General features: G+C 38.5%; 1 protein-coding gene across 1 annotated transcript in view; it reads right to left on the bottom strand.

Annotated features, from left to right (window-relative positions):
• LOC117487634 (nuclear receptor coactivator 1-like) overlaps positions 1 to 16,978 on the bottom strand; it is a 44,362-nt gene that overhangs the window by 19,277 nt on the left and 8,107 nt on the right. Inside the window, exon 2 of the mRNA XM_034136267.1 lies at positions 9,156 to 9,366. The gene's annotated coding sequence lies outside the window, so the exon portion shown is untranslated. The remainder of the gene's footprint in view (positions 1 to 9,155; positions 9,367 to 16,978) is intronic.

Genomic DNA, 16,978 nt, shown 5'->3' with positions numbered 1-16,978 from the left:
GGAACTCTGATGTGTATGGCCTTTTCTGACTTTTTGAGGATACATGGGAACCCTGGCTCAGTAATCTTTGTAATTATTTGTACAGCTATAAAGTAAATATGACAGCAGTTGTCAACGTGGATGAGAGACTGTAAGTTTCCAGGATGACCTTGCCATCATAACGCTGTTCATTTATCATGTTGACGAGTCTTAATCATGCCTGTGTACTTCTGTCAACACAGGAACAGTTTATTGATGGAAGAGAGAACAACACACAGTGCTTATCATGATGTACCAGGAAATTATATTTTATTTATAAATCTAAACTCATGCACATGCTCTCGCTGCGGCTTCATGCTGTGAAAACATGCCAAACAATGTTCCGATACGCAGTGAAGAAACACTGGATGGATTAAGTACGCTCGATAAACTCGTTAGCCGAGCACAACAAGCCTCTCAACATCCATCATTATATTAATGGGATTACCCTCTATTGTAAAAACACTTCCTCCCACCTGGAGAGCATTTACCATCGAGGCTTTAGGCTTCATCATACTTCCTTCCAATTATGCTGTATTAGAAATTAAGAGCATACATGATGGGGTGAACTAAACTGAGTAATAGTAGGAGTCCTGCAGTGCAATGAGTCACAATATAGCAACTGATGCTAATAATGTGAACAGTCTGCAGCTCTCTCTCATGTATCTCATCAAACATTGATTAAAGAGGACCTGTTCTGCTCATTTCCAGGTTCATATCAGTATGTAGTGTCTCTACTGGGACATGTCTCCATGCTTTAATGTTCAAAAAGCTCTTTATTTTTCTCATACTGCCTGTGCTGCAGCACCTCTTTTCACCCTCTGTCTGAAACCAGTCTGCTCTGATTGGTCAGCTGGCCGGCTCTGTTGTGATTGGTCAACCTCTTAGAGATGTCCCGCCCCTTAGCCTATCACGTACAATGTGTTGGAGCACTAGCCAATAGAAAAATAATTACTAATTTCAAATCGTGCATCCCTAACGTCCTGTTAAAGTGAAATGTGACTTATAAGCCTCAAACACATCTCCACACATACAAACCTGGACATACAAATATTCCACACACCTGTAGACCAGGTCAGCATCACGTTTCTTAATTTCACTATTTTTCCAGGGCTCCACACGTACAGTCAAACTCACATGTCCACACACTATAGCCGCATGAACACAACACACATAAACAAACAAAACAACTCATCTCATTAAAGGGGACCTATCATGCAAAATGCACTTTTGTACGTCTTTTATACATGAATATGTGTCCCCGGTGTTCCAGGGAACTCACCAAGTGTCAGAAAACACAACCCTCTCTATTTTCCTCCATACCCAAATCTCTAAAAAAAGGGGCTGCAACGGATCTGATAAAAACTGATCCAGATTTGAACACTGTCCTGACGTCAGGACGGTGGCGCTACGGCTATTGGGCCAACTCCACCAATCAGGAGGAGACAGCCACGGCCATTGCCGTTCGAAAGCGCTGGAGACGCTGTAGTACATATGCCAGGCCTGTAGGTGGTGCTGTTCTCACTGAATCAGCCCTTGCAAATCCAGAGCTAAAAAATGTCAAATTGAGCGAAATGAGGCATGGCTAAAATGCATGATCTGTTTGGTATTTTGAAAAAAAAAAAAGTATAAATATGCCTTATATAGGTATGGTCCTACACTATATTATTCAAATATAGCATCATAGGTCCACTTTAAATTAACAATCGGATGGAAGTATGGAAGTAAGAACAAAAAGATCCTTTCAACCATCATTGCGCCTGTAATTAACGAATCCCTCAAGAATTAATAACACATTTATATTACAAATAAATAGCAACCCCCCCCCCCCCCTTCTACCTACTCTATGTGACGTACGGTGGAGGACCGAGCCTTCATTCTCCAAAGAGGAAGCCAAATTCCTCCAGTGGCTCTCCATAACAACCGCCTGGCATCCAAATATCTTTACGGTTGTCTTTTTTCTTTTCTCCGCCCCTCGGTTTTTCTCAGTCCACACGCTATACTGATACACACACACGTGCACACACACACACCCTTAATGTATGGCTTGCGGGGGGCGGGGGGGGGAGTGAGGAAGAGACCACCAGGTAGAGAGAAGGGAGGAGGATTACCAGGAAAGAAAGGAAATGGGGGAAGAAAGGCGAGACTGACATAACGTTGATTATCATTATTAGTAATTAGAGCTACCTAGTCTATATCCACACTTTCACTACCTTCCATTTTATTTATTTAGGCTTTTTTATTTAGAAGATACAGTATTTCAGTCTGGAGATGAATGTGGAATATTTACTGGTCCAATTCCCAGAGTACATATATTGGTACAGATGGAAACGAAATGGTAGAAATTCTAGGGATTAGTCGTGTTTTTTTGTTAAATTATATTATAAATTAAATTATAATATATATTTATTAAATGTAATTGTTTTTATTGTTTCAGTTGCAAGATGTGTTTGAACATGTGTTTTATGGGCATTTAAAAAAAAAAACTCAAGATACAATATTGGTTATTTTTTCCACTGTCACAACAAATTATATTATATTTTTTAATAGAATTTTCATGACTTTCTCAGTATTGAATGTGTCTATGTTTTCAAAATGTATGATATATATTTATTTTGGACTAATTGTCACCAAACAAAGTGGCTAAAACTCAGTTAAAAAAACATCATTTTTTATTAATGTCTTTGTTGCATCCTTCTGTGAAATAAGATTAATACATTTTATTTACAGAAATAAAAGTGTTGATGCTGTCTCACCCCGTTTAATACATACATGTATATTAATGCTGTGACTTGCATTAATGTTTAATGTCAACAAAGGCAAAACAACAATTAATTAATTTTCCACACATGATCCTTACACTGCTCGTGCACACAGCCCTGCCCCCACCCCCCCCCCCCTGCTCTCTGAGTTGGTACGGCCCATCAGAAGCTGCTCAGTCACTGCTGCTGAGGCCCTCCCTCTTTATATACTAACACAATGTATACGGCTTCAGAGCATCAGTGCACCCACTCACTCCTGGAATATATGTATTATTATATTTATTATATGAAAAGGTAACATCATGTATGATAAGATCAAATTATCATTATTGTTCGTGTTGAAGCAGCATGCACGTCCTGCTGAGGACATTTCTCCTATTGAGTCAGCGTGATGCATCCACATAAAGTCACATTTAGGATCAGTTTTATCCGAATTAAATCCTTAAGAATGACACAAATATTGTCATATTACTATATTAATTCAACTTGCATAACTTGGGTCACTTCATGTTTCTCAACAAATCTTAAAATCAGTAACATTCTTTAATGAAATGTTGTCAATGATGTTTCTTATCACATTAATAGCGGGTTATTTGCAAGAAGGCCTCCATACAATATCAGAAACATCTCACAACCTTCAGTTTTAAACAGATTTAATTTGCTTTGTTTTAAAGACTGCTGCAATAATTCACTCCCTATAAATTGTGAGTTTTCTGCATGCATAAATTATCCAAACCAAATGAATCTCATTGCATTTACAGAGGGCTTGCTGAGACGTAACTGGGTTTGTTTTGAGTTTCTGAGTAAAACAGGGTTTACAATAAAGTTAAAATGCAGACAGTTATCAATTATTTAACTGCTCTTGTATTGTTTCTTAGAAAAGCAGGACACCAGAGATGGAGTTACATTTTCCACTTCTGTGTATGACAATCTAAAAAAAACTCCCCTACTGCTCAAACATACAATTGAAACCATGAGATTACCGTGTGTTTTTAAATGTTATTTGATGGACACACACACTGCTGTATGGACAGAAAGGTTACTCTCTAATACTCTCTAATTCTAATCTGGTAAACTACAATACCAAACAAACAACAACCAACCAAATAAACCAATTAACCTTAATTAAATAACCACCTAATCCACCAGGGAATATTGTGAAAGCACATTTTATGCATGAAACCTCAACGCTCTCACGTCAACAGCATTTCAAACAGCTGTTAGTCACTGTAATGGTTTTACATCTGCATCACCTCAACGTGTCTTGTATGTTAATATTATGTTAATATTATGTTAATATTTAGAGCTGACTAATTCTTAAAGGGGACCTATCATGCAAAATGCACTTTTTTATGTCTTTTATACATAAAGCATAATACCCCAAATCAGCACTTTTGAAACAGGAAGTGAAATAGAGGGATATGAGGCATGGCTAGAATGGGTGATCTGTTTGGTATTTTGAGCAAAACACTTCATAGACATGTTTTTTATATATTTTTATATATCTGAGACCTATGCTATTGCCTAAAAATAGCATGATAGGTGACCTTTAAGTTTGCACGCAATAGCACTGACAAAGAGACAACACTCTTTTCGATATCAGTAGTTCTGTTATTTTTCTTGAGTAATGCATAAAAAAGGAAAATCACAATCACAATCAGAGCTACAAACCAACTGTAGAATTATTGATTCATATACTGATTAAATATTTGATTAATTGACCATTTGTTCTATACAATGTCAGGAAAAAACAATGAAAAACGACAACTGCAATTCCCACATTCACATCTTCAAATTGTACCCAATCAATAAAAACCTATAGGAAATGTTTCTAAATCATAAGGCAAAGACCAGCAGCATGTTCTTACGTTTCAGAGACTGAAATGGAAAAATTAGGCATTTGTAAACTACTGCGAAGATGAAACATTATGAAAATAACTGCAAAGTCCAAATGTGTCATTTTAGAAAGTCTTGTTGTCTGACCGACTGTCCAAAACCTTTACAGTCATAAAACAAACCTAACAAAACACAGGTATCATGGACATCTTAAAAGCTGTAACCTTTGATTATTTTGGCATTTGTGCATTAAGAAAATATAGATTAGTTGGCGGACAAAAATTCTTCTCTAAACATACTCTTCTCAGTAATAGATTACCTCTACCCAAGTAGATGTTCCTACTGTGAAATAAACAGGAAACGAACCATTTTGTAAATAGGTCAGGGGGGATTGAAGGTATATATATATAATTTGAAAACATGCAAAAAACACCGGTGTCGGACTTAAAGAGTCCCTGCTTGTCAAATAAAAACTCTGCTAAGATCCAGCCCATTGTTTCCCGCCATCTGTGTCCCACCAGGATGTTTACCAAGAGTAAGAAATATCCTTTGACCCCACACACACACCGAAATCAATATGGAGGATTTATACATGGTCGTATCAGTCTCTATATTTATATAAATGCGAAAACACACACACACACACACACACACACACACACACACACACACACACACACACACACACACACACACACACACACACACACACACACACACACAACACACACACACACACACACACACACACACACACACACACACACACACACACACACACACACACACACACACACACACACACACACACACACACACACACACACACACACACACACACACACACACACACACACACACACACACACACACACACACACACACACACACACACACACACACACACACACACACACACACACACAGTATGGGTGAAGGCTGCCCATTTCCTCATGTGTGTAACAACGGGTAAACGTGAGCTCTAGTATGAGACACAAAGAAAATGTTCCTTATAAGTTATTCAATATGCATGACCTCAATGTAAAAAAAATATATATTTATGCAAAGAGGGGGAATTATCCCTTGTGAATCCTTAAAATAAAGGGAAAACACCCCTGAATATATGAGAAAATGTATGTTTTATTACATCAATGCGAGTGTGTTTAGACAAGCATATCCACTTTCTCAGTGCCTCTTCCACATTTTACACAGACCATCTTAAATCTCAACACGCTCACTGCCAGGCTGATAATTCATCATGAATATTCAGCCTTTATTTGACGTCCACTGGCGTAATTTTAAGTGTGAGCGTGGGTGTTTGTGTCCTCATTTCAACTCGAGAAAACTGGTTGAATTCAGACATGATGGGATGTTCAGAGACATGTTTGTGGACAAAAGTGCAAAGTGCAGAAATGGCTCTCCACAAAATACAATTTACAGACTATGAAATACTTGATTAGACAAACTTCCAATTATTTTTCACCTAGGGGCTTTTAATCTGCTCTTATATAGCAAGAATAATAGACACAATTGAACACCCTATGTTAGTAAAACGAACAATACTTCAAAATCCCTCATATCAAAACAACTGAACAGATATTATGCCATTTCAACTATTATGCTGTTGTCTTTTTATGGATCTCCTCACACTGATTTACGTGCTTGTAGTCGGTAAAATCTTCACCTCCGATAGGCTGCAATTTGGATTTATCATTATGGAAATGATTGCTAAGACTGATGGCAAAAAAAGCAATTAACTGATTAGTTGAACGGTTGAAGTAAATGAATCTAATCCAAGATTAATTTGTCAAGAAAAATACAAAATATGTTCTTGTTTAAGCCAATGTAAAGATTTCCATTATTATTTCTACATTAATCATTGTGTTTTGCATTGTTGATATAAAAAAACTATTCATTAAGTTATCTGCTGTTTTTCACACTATTTGTAGTCTCTCGACGATTAAAGGTAGGGTAGGTAAGAATGGAGAAACCAGCTCAAGTGCGCTAGAATTTGAAAGTACGCAGCCGAAGAAAATCTGCCCCTTCCTTCAGACTTCCTTACAGAGCCCCTCCTCCAACACACACAAACGCACACATGACCAATGAGGGCACGAGATAAGTTTGTGCACGAGATGGAAGGCTGACAGGCAGGTAGGCCATCCAGTTATTTTAGCCGGGCCGGCTCAGATGATTGGTCGTGCTTTTTACAGCGCCACGTAGGGCTGTGCAATTAATCGTATTTTAATCTCGATTACGATTTTGGCTTGCAACGATTACGAAAACAATGTAATCGAAATAAAACGATTATTATTTTTATTAAAAAAAAATATTCTGTTGAATCAATTGTTAAAAACATACTGTTCACATTTTTTTTTTCAATATATGGATGTTTTCAAAGTAAATGGATAATCGTTTTTAATAATCGTGATATCAATTATTGACCAAAATAATCGTGATTATGATTTTTGCCATAATCGCACAGCCCTAGCACCACGGCTTCCACAGATGAAATGTATTTATTGTCAAAGCATTTAATTTATTCATTGCTATCGGGATGTTAAGAGCATCCCATGGAATATAACAAAAAGTGTCTCTGAAGTGAATTACCTACCCTAACTTTAATCAGAAAATGTATTGACAGAATAATAGATCAGAATAATCGTTAGATTCAGCTCCATTAGCAAACGAGCACATTAAGTCCACGGCTCATTTTCAGCTCAATAAATAAAGTAAAAATATCCAGCTCCTTTGTCTCGCTTCACTTCTCTGAATATTTAAATATTGACCTCTGCTCACCTCTACTACCATCATCCTACAAAGATGGCCCTGAGCCTTAGCGAAGAGTTTAGTACACACAGTTCAAATAACTTGATAAAGTAACATGCTAAGGTTATTCTAGGAATACCAAGTGTTGAATAATAAAACAGTAACATACAATATATTCTAAATGACAAGAAGCCAGAGTACACACAGTGATGCAAAGTTAATCGAAATGGTATCGTAATCGCTATATGGACTAGTGCAATATCAAAATGGCAGTAAGCGCAATATTTAGAAAAGGCAAAATATGTGAAGAGTATTGCGGAGCTTCCACCCTACAATTGATAATCTTCAGAGTTAATCACAAATCCTTGAATGGTACAAAGTCACACCTTGATAATTTTCATATATAATGTGGATATCGTTCTCCCCCTTATATTGCAAAACACATCGCAATTTCTGTCTAAATAATCGCAAATTAGTTATTTTTCCGAATCGTGCATCTCTAGAGATTCAAGATTCAAAGGTTTTATTGTCATATGCACATAAGCTACAGAGTAGAAATGGCAATGAAATTCTTCTGACCTGAGCTCCTCCAACAATGCAACATATATAATAACATACAAAAACACAAAAAATAATAATAATAAATATCCACATGTCACCTATTATGCAAAATCCACTTGTTCATGTCTCTTCTACATCAACATGTGTCCCCTCTTCTTCATGTCTCTTCTACATCAACATGTGTCCCCTCTTCTTCATGTCTCTTCTACATCAACATGTGTCCCCTCTTCTCCATGTCTCTTCTACATCAACATGTGTCCCCTCTTCTCCATGTCTCTTCTACATCAACATGTGTCCCCTCTTCTTCATGTCTCTTCTACATCAACATGTGTCCCCTCTTCTTCATGTCTCTTCTACATCAACATGTGTCCCCTCTTCTTCATGTCTCTTCTACATCAACATGTGTCCCCTCTTCTTCATGTCTCTTCTACATCAACATGTGTCCCCTCTTCTTCATGTCTCTTCTACATCAACATGTGTCCCCTCTTCTTCATGTCTCTTCTACATCAACATGTGTCCCCTCTTCTTCATGTCTCATCTACATCAACATGTGTCCCCTCTTCTTCATGTCTCTTCTACATCAACATGTGTCCCCTCTTCTTCATGTCTCTTCTACATCAACATGTGTCCCCTCTTCTTCATGTCTCTTCTACATCAACATGTGTCCCCTCTTCTTCATGTCTCTTCTTCATCAACATGTGTCCCCTCTTCTTCATGTCTCTTCTTCATCAACATGTGTCCCCTCTGTGTAAAGAGACTCTGAAAGTTTCAGGAACAAAGATTCTCTCTCTTTTTGTCCTGATCCATTTCTATAAAAACCTGTCTGAAAATGAGCTGATCAGATTTTGGCCACTTTATGATGTCATAACGATGTTTTGTCTTGTGTAACCATTAGCCAATCACCAACCAAGGTAACCCCCCCCCCCTTATCACCTGAATCTCCTCCTAGAGCACCATTGTGTTCTTTTTAACCAAATGTCTCTCAGAGGGGCGTGGGGAGGGGCTCCTTATTTTCATCTAAAGTAACAGACAGAGAATCAGCACTTTTGAAACAGGGCTGAAACAGAGGGGATTATGGGATGCTGCAATGATCTGTTTGGTGTTTCAGCCAATCAGAGACATGTTCTGTATATATCTGAGACCTGTGATATATTGATGAAAAACAGTACAATAGGGGACCTTTAACAGAGATTGCATTAATACTCCACTTACTTGATCTAGGGCTCCAGTGTCTGAGTCATGTGTGAGGCTGTGGTCGGCCTGGTCCAGGGCTCAGAGTGAGGATAAAGGTGAGGAAGGGGAGTCAGTGGAGGGCCGGAGATGATGGAGCAGTGGTCCTGGGGTGGGGGGGGGGTTATGGCTCCACGGCCGCTCTGTCACATGGCACCATCCCAGGTGCGGGGAGGAGCCGGCTGGCCACCGGCTGGGAGAAGACAACAAGGAAAAAATTAATTATTTGAGTATAGTACATTATTATTTGCCCCTTTTGTTTGTTTGTTTACCATGTAAAGCGGCCTTGGGTCCCTTGGAAGGCGCTATACAAATGTAATCTATCATTATTATTATTATTATTATTAGTATGCAATGCTGTACATTTTTCCTTTAGCATTGTATAAATGATGCTGTACTGACAAGAGTTATTTTTGTGGGAGTTTTCCACCAGGATTGCACCATTGTAAAAAAGGAATGAATATTTAAAGTAGGGATGCTCTGATCGATCGGCCGCCGATCGTTATCGGCCGATATTCACTCTCGGCCGATCGATCGGTGCTCTCTATAACGGCCAATCGGGCCGTAAAATGACGTAAAATACATGACACTTTTCTCTGTGCGCGGCAAAACAAGCTCGCCAAGATGGCTTCACCGGTCTGGCAGTATTTTAAGGTGTCCGAAAAAGACAGTAAAATAGCGGTATGCAACGTGTGTGTGTGAAGCAGAAATCCTGCAGCTCCACCCGCTGTGACGGACCGGTGAGCGGAGCAGAACACACATTAAGAGTTAGACCTAACACACTTAGCTATTTGATCTACCTCTGGAACAAGCTAAACTAGTTATACATATATTTATTCTTCACTGTCGGGTCACTCATTACTGGATCAGTGAGCTGCATGAGATACTGACAGGCTGTCAGGAGAGAGAGAGAGGGAGAGAGGGAGAGAGGGAGAGAGGAAAAGAGAGTGCTTCCGGTCATTTCTCCCGTGTTATTATCCAAAGTTAATGTAAACTTGAATAATGTACTTCATTTGAATCTAATAATTATGTTGGTTGTTGTGGAAGCGCATCATGTATTGATTAATGTATTGAAAAATTAATCTGAAATTTTCGATCCGTTACGATTATAAACTGAAGCAATATAAAAACATCACTTTAAATGGAAGATCCCCATAGCCCCCACCCACTCGATCGGTATCGGCTGAAACTGATTCCGGCCCCAAAATTCCCGATCGGAGCATCCCTAATTTAAAGTAAAAAACCGCAAAATGGAGTGGTGCGAAATCAGAAATCCCAGTAAATGCAATATTTGGTAAATAAAAAAAATCTGAAAATAAATGTTTGTGGTGCTTCAGGAAAGTCCTGGCCTTCAAACGGTATTCTACAAATTAATTAAAAAAATCCTTGTTTGGTACAGATCCTCTTTAAAAAAAAAGTCGAAAAAATCACATCGACATTTTTTATATATTTTTCAATAATACTGCAATTGATGTATTCCTCCTTATAACGCAAATCCTATCACAATTGCAATATAAGACAACATCATTGAAATAACCTATTCCAAATTGTGCAGCAAACATTTTTCTACATTTTCCACAAAATCGCACACCAGAAAAACACCTATTTTTGATAAGTGAACAAGCAATCTATAATTATAGTTCTCTACACGCTTCTTTAAAAACAAGCTTCCAACAACAAAAGGCTAGGCAACAGGGCAGCACAATGAAAGCTCCAATAATAAAAGACCTACACCACCAGCAAGCTGTCATTGTTATTGCACGTTATCCCATTCCTCAAGAGCCTGTCAGTTTGAGATGCTTTAACTAAGAAGCGCAGACAGCCACTTTATTAATCATCGTCAGCACACACACACAGCTGAACACACTACACACTGATTAATCTGCTCCTGATGTGTGTGTGTTTCCTGACAAGACATCATCCTGACATCTGCAGACAGCTGGCTAGTTACCGCACAGCAGGGAGGTGAAGCTGAACACAAATTAAAATCTGTCAACTTCAATGACTTCACCTATAATTATCAGACTGCCTCGTAAACAAACACAACCGAACAAGACTATTCGGGGTTTTTCTCTACCTAGATATACCAAATCTAATCTGGAAACACCCGAGTTGAGCATCATGTATACTACCTTTTGACTTGGAGTACACTTTTTTGGTTGTTAAGAACGTCTTTTCCAGATGTATAGATACTTCTTCTTTAATTTGATATCACTTAGTCCTACATCCTAATATGTCTAAAAAGCAACACAAAATATGATCAAGAAGGCAGAATTGCAATGTCTACGTGATAAAGACAAGTATGCGAGTGTGGCTCAAGTTTATTTTAAATAGCAACACCATGTAGGAAAATCTCAGAGCAATTTGACAGCGCCTTGATACAAGAATGATATCAAATAGTTTGTATGCGTTGAGTATAATGTAGAGATGGTGAGTGGGCGATAAAAAGGTTCCCTGTGGATTAGGGCTGTACCCGAATATCGGAATATTCGTTCGTTGATGTACTATTCAGGTTTCAATTTTGTTATTCAGATATTCGTTTATTTATTTTTTTCGTTTCTTTTGGCAGCCGCACTAAAACTCCAATATCAACGTAAGAGCTTGTGCCTCTTCGGGGGGTGCTAACACTTAACCATAAACGTTATCGTTTACTTTCTCCGTCTTTATATGTAGATATGACTTTTCTCCGGCGCTCGCAGTTCACGCGTGTGTTCCACTAGCACCGCTCATCGCGTCCAAATCGCGCACGTTCCGTGTTGTCCTGTAGCAGGCACCGCCGATGTCGGGGAAACGATCTTCAATACTCCGAAAAGAATCCCACCAGACTCCTTTGCCCCTCCAACAGAGGGATGTCCTTGTCCTTTTTCCTTTTCGTTATTTCAAGCGATAAAAACTCTCGATCTTCTCTCGAATTATTAATATTTTTGGACGCTCTCGGCTTGAGTTCAGGGCGCCCCGAGCTGAATAAGGGCGTCAAATGACGGCAAGTCGCCCCCCCTGGCGGAAACGCTGATAATGAGGGTATTAATTAAGGGATTGTTATGATAAAAGTAGCATGCAATACTGACATTCATTGGCTACAATGACTAAATGAAACAACAAGTATTAGATAAGGATGATGAGGATGGGACTCCAGATGTGAATGTCCGATTAGGAAAATCTTGGACTGAAACAATCTGTCAACACAGTCGTCTAAATATATTACATCACATTAAACACAGCTAAAAGGAGGGATTTAATGTCAGAAGTCTTTGATATTGAACATAAAAGGACATCTATGATAGGTATGATCAAAGAAAAGGTGGTGCATTTTGAACAACAAAGCAACTTGCCCTGGAAAACCTGACCACTTAAACATGCTTTTTCCTTTGATAGTGTAGTACTAAAACCGTACAATTTATCAAAGACGGCACAGCCTGCATTTCACACCGCCCTTCATTTCTTGGTATTTAGGAGGAAGCTCCATCTGTCCTTCGCTGAGTTTAAACAGCTACAGTCTGGGCTTCGGTAGCTCAGCTGACACCGACTTGTTATGAAACAGCGACAGCTTTTGTGCCTGTTATATCAATGCTCGTAAATAAGCACAAGGACTAGGTGACAAATGGTGCAGATGTGAAATAGTGAATTTGTTTGTAAAAGTAAGTCAGAAAAAGGTCAATCGGAGAATCTTGAACCAGAGGTCTAGTCTTATTTAATTATTAACTTACAGCACTTGTGTTAGTCAGTGCACCACATGTTACAGCACTTAAAATAAATGTTTTAGTTCTAGTCTCAACACATACCGAGAACAAAACGGCATAGAGCCTTAAAGTCAGCTGTTTAAAATCTGTATGGTCGAACTTTAAATGTGTGGAGAAGGGCAATTGCTTTTGATTTGTTGATAGTTTTTGGATCAACATATTCATGTAAGCTGATTTTCTCACATGTGATAAAGGTGTTCAACATGTAACTGCACAGTATAGAAAGCAATAAGACTAAATAAAGCTTTGATAGTCAAATACTTGCAGGAACACAAATTAAGTAATGAACTAATGTACATTCCCAAAGATATTGAAGTGACTGTTATTTTGTATGTTGTGGTGTTTTATCTTAAAGGGGACCTATCATGCAAAATGCACTTTTGTACGTCTTTTATACATGAATATGTGTCCCCTGGTGTTCCAGGGAACTCACCAAGTGTCAGAAAACACAACCCTCTCTATTTTCCTCCATACCCAAATCTCTAAAAAAAGGGGCTGCAACGGATCTGATAAAAACTGATCCAGATTTGAACACTGTCCTGACGTCAGGACGGTGGCGCTACGGCTATTGGGCCAACTCCACCAATCAGGAGGAGACAGCCACGGCATTGCCGTTCGAAAGCGCTGGAGACGCTGTAGTACATATGCCAGGCCAGTAGGTGGTGCTGTTCTCACAGAATCAACCCTTGCTAAAACAGATCTAAAAAATGTCAAATTGAGCAAAATGAGGCATGGCTAAAATGCATGATCTGTTTCAGTATAAATATGCCTTATATAGGTATGGTCCTACACTATATTATTCAAATATAGCATGATAGGTCCACTTTAATGTGTGCATATGTGTCTGTTGATTGTGTATATAAAGGATATACATATTTTATACATATCTGTATATTGTAACATTGATTTGATTTATTCTTAAAACAACATGGCATTATGTGTAGAAACGTATCGTATGATCTTGTACACTGGTTGTGTCACTTAAACTGGTTGCAAAAAACATGTTTATCCTCTTACAGCTGCTTAAAACTCTGCAGGTGACATTCTTTAAACGTGACAGAACTCAATACTGTTCTGGTTTATTAGGGCTAATTACAATATGAACAGGTCAATAATTAAAGCTATGTGGTGTCAAGGCATCGTCTCATCCTTTGACATTTGAATGTTTGTGATAACTATGTTCTTCGAAAACTATGTGTGGAGTAAAATTAGGGGTGGGGGAAATAATCGATACAGCATAGTATCGCGATACCTTGCGTGGCGATATTGTATCGATACACGGATGCCAAGTATCAATATTTTATTATATAAACCTTTTTTTTTTTTTTTTAAATGTATTTATTTTTTATATAAAGTGTAGCATATCCCTCCGAAAGACGGTCGTATAGAAAACAGGAAGTTACGTTAAGACATAAACAATTGCAATGAAAGTAACAAAAACAATGCCATCTCCTTTTCAGGTTCAAATAACACAAATTGGGTTATTTACATAAACTATTCATATAGCAAATACATTTTTTAACCAGGAGGGGAAGACGGACATGGATATGACCCATGGGATTTGCAATATCGCAATATATCGTATCGCAATACTTAGCATATCGTAGAATCGCAATACTATGGTATCGTGGCTTAAGTATCGCGATAGTATCGTATCGTGGGGAGCCTGGTGATTCCCACCCCTAAGTAAAATGATCAAATTTAGATTTGGGGGACTGACTGATGCTTGTTTAATTCTTAACTTATCTGTAAGGGTTGTGTTTGTCCGAATGCAAAAGAGACGTCAAAACTTCAGACCCACTCCTTCACGGTATCTCCATGTGCACGTGTGTGGACACTACATGCGTGTGAGCCACTACATGCGTGTGAGCCACAGCAGTTCAAAGTTAGGTATGTATCCCTTAACCTGTTGAGCCCCAAGCCTGTTTTTCAGGTCTCAGGCTCGAAAATGACATTCCCAGAACAAATGACAATAACTTCACTTCTAAAAGGGGTAAATTAATAATCTTTTTTCTCAAAGCAATGATAAACCTGTGAGTTCAATGTAGAAAAGTCAGAATCAATATAGATTTTTTTTATTTTAAAGTAAATTCAGATTGAACATAGTAAAAACATGTAAATTATAGTGTCCGTCCAAAAATAAACCATTACTTACAGTGAAAACCACCCTTGAATGATGGGATAGTAGACTAAAAGCTTTAGGAATCCAAACTATAACATATAATAAGTACCCTGTATCAAGATTGATGGAAAACAAGTGACATTTGACCTTTTTAGAGAGATTTAGCAACAACAAAAAAACACCTCTGGGGTAATTTGGGTGGAAATGGGTGTATTTGCCGTTTCTCTGGAACCCATTGATCGATTTTGATGATTGACATCTCTTTTGAACCGTTAGAGCCAATAGAATCGAAGGGCAATTTCCACATACACACACACGTTACCATTGAGAAATGAGAGCTATGCGCACGCAGTTTGCCCAAAGCGAAACCTATCTTACGCTCTGAAATCTGAAAACTAGTTTTATTGCTAATGGATTATCAGAAATCAAGTGACACAGACAGCAGACTTCAGCAGGGTTTTTATCGTTGTAATGCCATTGAAGACAACATTTGATCAGAAAACAGCAAAGGTAAGACATATTGCCGTGTTGACTACCTAATGCTACGTGGTGTGATGTCTTTGTTAGCTTCTCATGTCGCGAGTTCGGAACGGTCAGTAATGATACCAATACCTGTCGAATCTGTGCAATCTCAGCTTGCTAATCGATATCTTGTTTGTGCAGATACGATAAGTAATAAGGGTATTTTAACGTGAGTTCTGTGCCAAGTGTGTTAGCATTTTTTCGCTCAGGGCTAATTCAGAGCCTTTGTTATTACCCTTATGTTTCGTTTTGCTAAAAATTGTTAATATTGTCTGATAGCTGAGTTTCTTCCCGTTAAGTGGGTAGGACACATTAATAGGTTTTTAAATGTTAAGAAGCCCTCAGACGCTGTTTCTTGCAGACGTTGCATGTTAACAGGTTCATCTAATTGGGAAGTATAATTTCTGACAGATGCCAGACCTGCTCAGTATCGGCAGTGGTAATGAGAAAAGTATTGCAATGAATCACTGGTCAATTATGGAAGCGAACCATGGAGAGAACTGTTGACTCAAACTTATAAAATGTTGTTTTACCTCCATTGAACAAACGTAATAAAATGACAGGCTTAGAATCAGGCAACAGTTACATTTCAGATGAATTAAGAGTAATCAAACCCTTGCAGAACAGATGAACTAATCTCTACTCGTGGTTCAGTATCTTCATCTTGCAATATTGAATAGTTTAAGTATATTTGTTGACATGCTTTCGTGCTGATATTAAGCAGGTATAATGTTAAGTTGTATATTAGTTTAGGGTGCTAGCTTTGCATACTACCACGTTTAAAAAAAGCCAATCTGGAGACACACAGAAGCATCTCTCTACGGTCCTGAAATTGACATCATGACCTTTATGCTGTTGAAATAAGCCAAGCATACAAGGCTCTTCAAAGCAAGAGACACTCTGAATAATAAACACAGCAAAGTTATTCCTGTAAAGCAGATGCAAAATGAATAAAGCATTCAGCTCTTTTACACCACAACAACATCAGAAAGGGGCACTTCATTAAATTAAAATAACCCTCACATGATAGTCTCTACATTCACATGCTTTCTCACCACTGATGTGCGTGTGGATGTGTGGGTTTTTCTTCTCAGGTTCAACTCAGGTTAGGTAGTTAAAAAAAACAGTCTGGGGAAATCCTAGCCATTAAAAACTTGGCAGGAACTGAGAACATGAGTATTTCCAGACAAAAACTAAAATCTGCCGTCAGTTTTTCTTCATATAGACTGTAGTTCGGGAGGACAAAGCTTAATCCTCCCAGCAGGAAATGTAAGACCAGGCCAGACCATGGCTGAGAGGGCGGGGGGTGTGACGTCACGTCGTGTCACGTGACTTGAATTTTGAATTGAGCCGTCCCTTATACTATCTCTTTACGTCTCCCTGCCGACAGGGACACCCCTCCTGGCATGGTCCTGGGAAGA

This window comes from Trematomus bernacchii, unplaced genomic scaffold (genome assembly GCF_902827165.1).
Source record: "Trematomus bernacchii unplaced genomic scaffold, fTreBer1.1, whole genome shotgun sequence".
NCBI classification, from domain to species: domain Eukaryota; kingdom Metazoa; phylum Chordata; class Actinopteri; order Perciformes; family Nototheniidae; genus Trematomus; species Trematomus bernacchii.
Note: the sequence above shows the minus strand (reverse complement) of the source record. Positions and strands in the feature narration are given on the sequence as shown.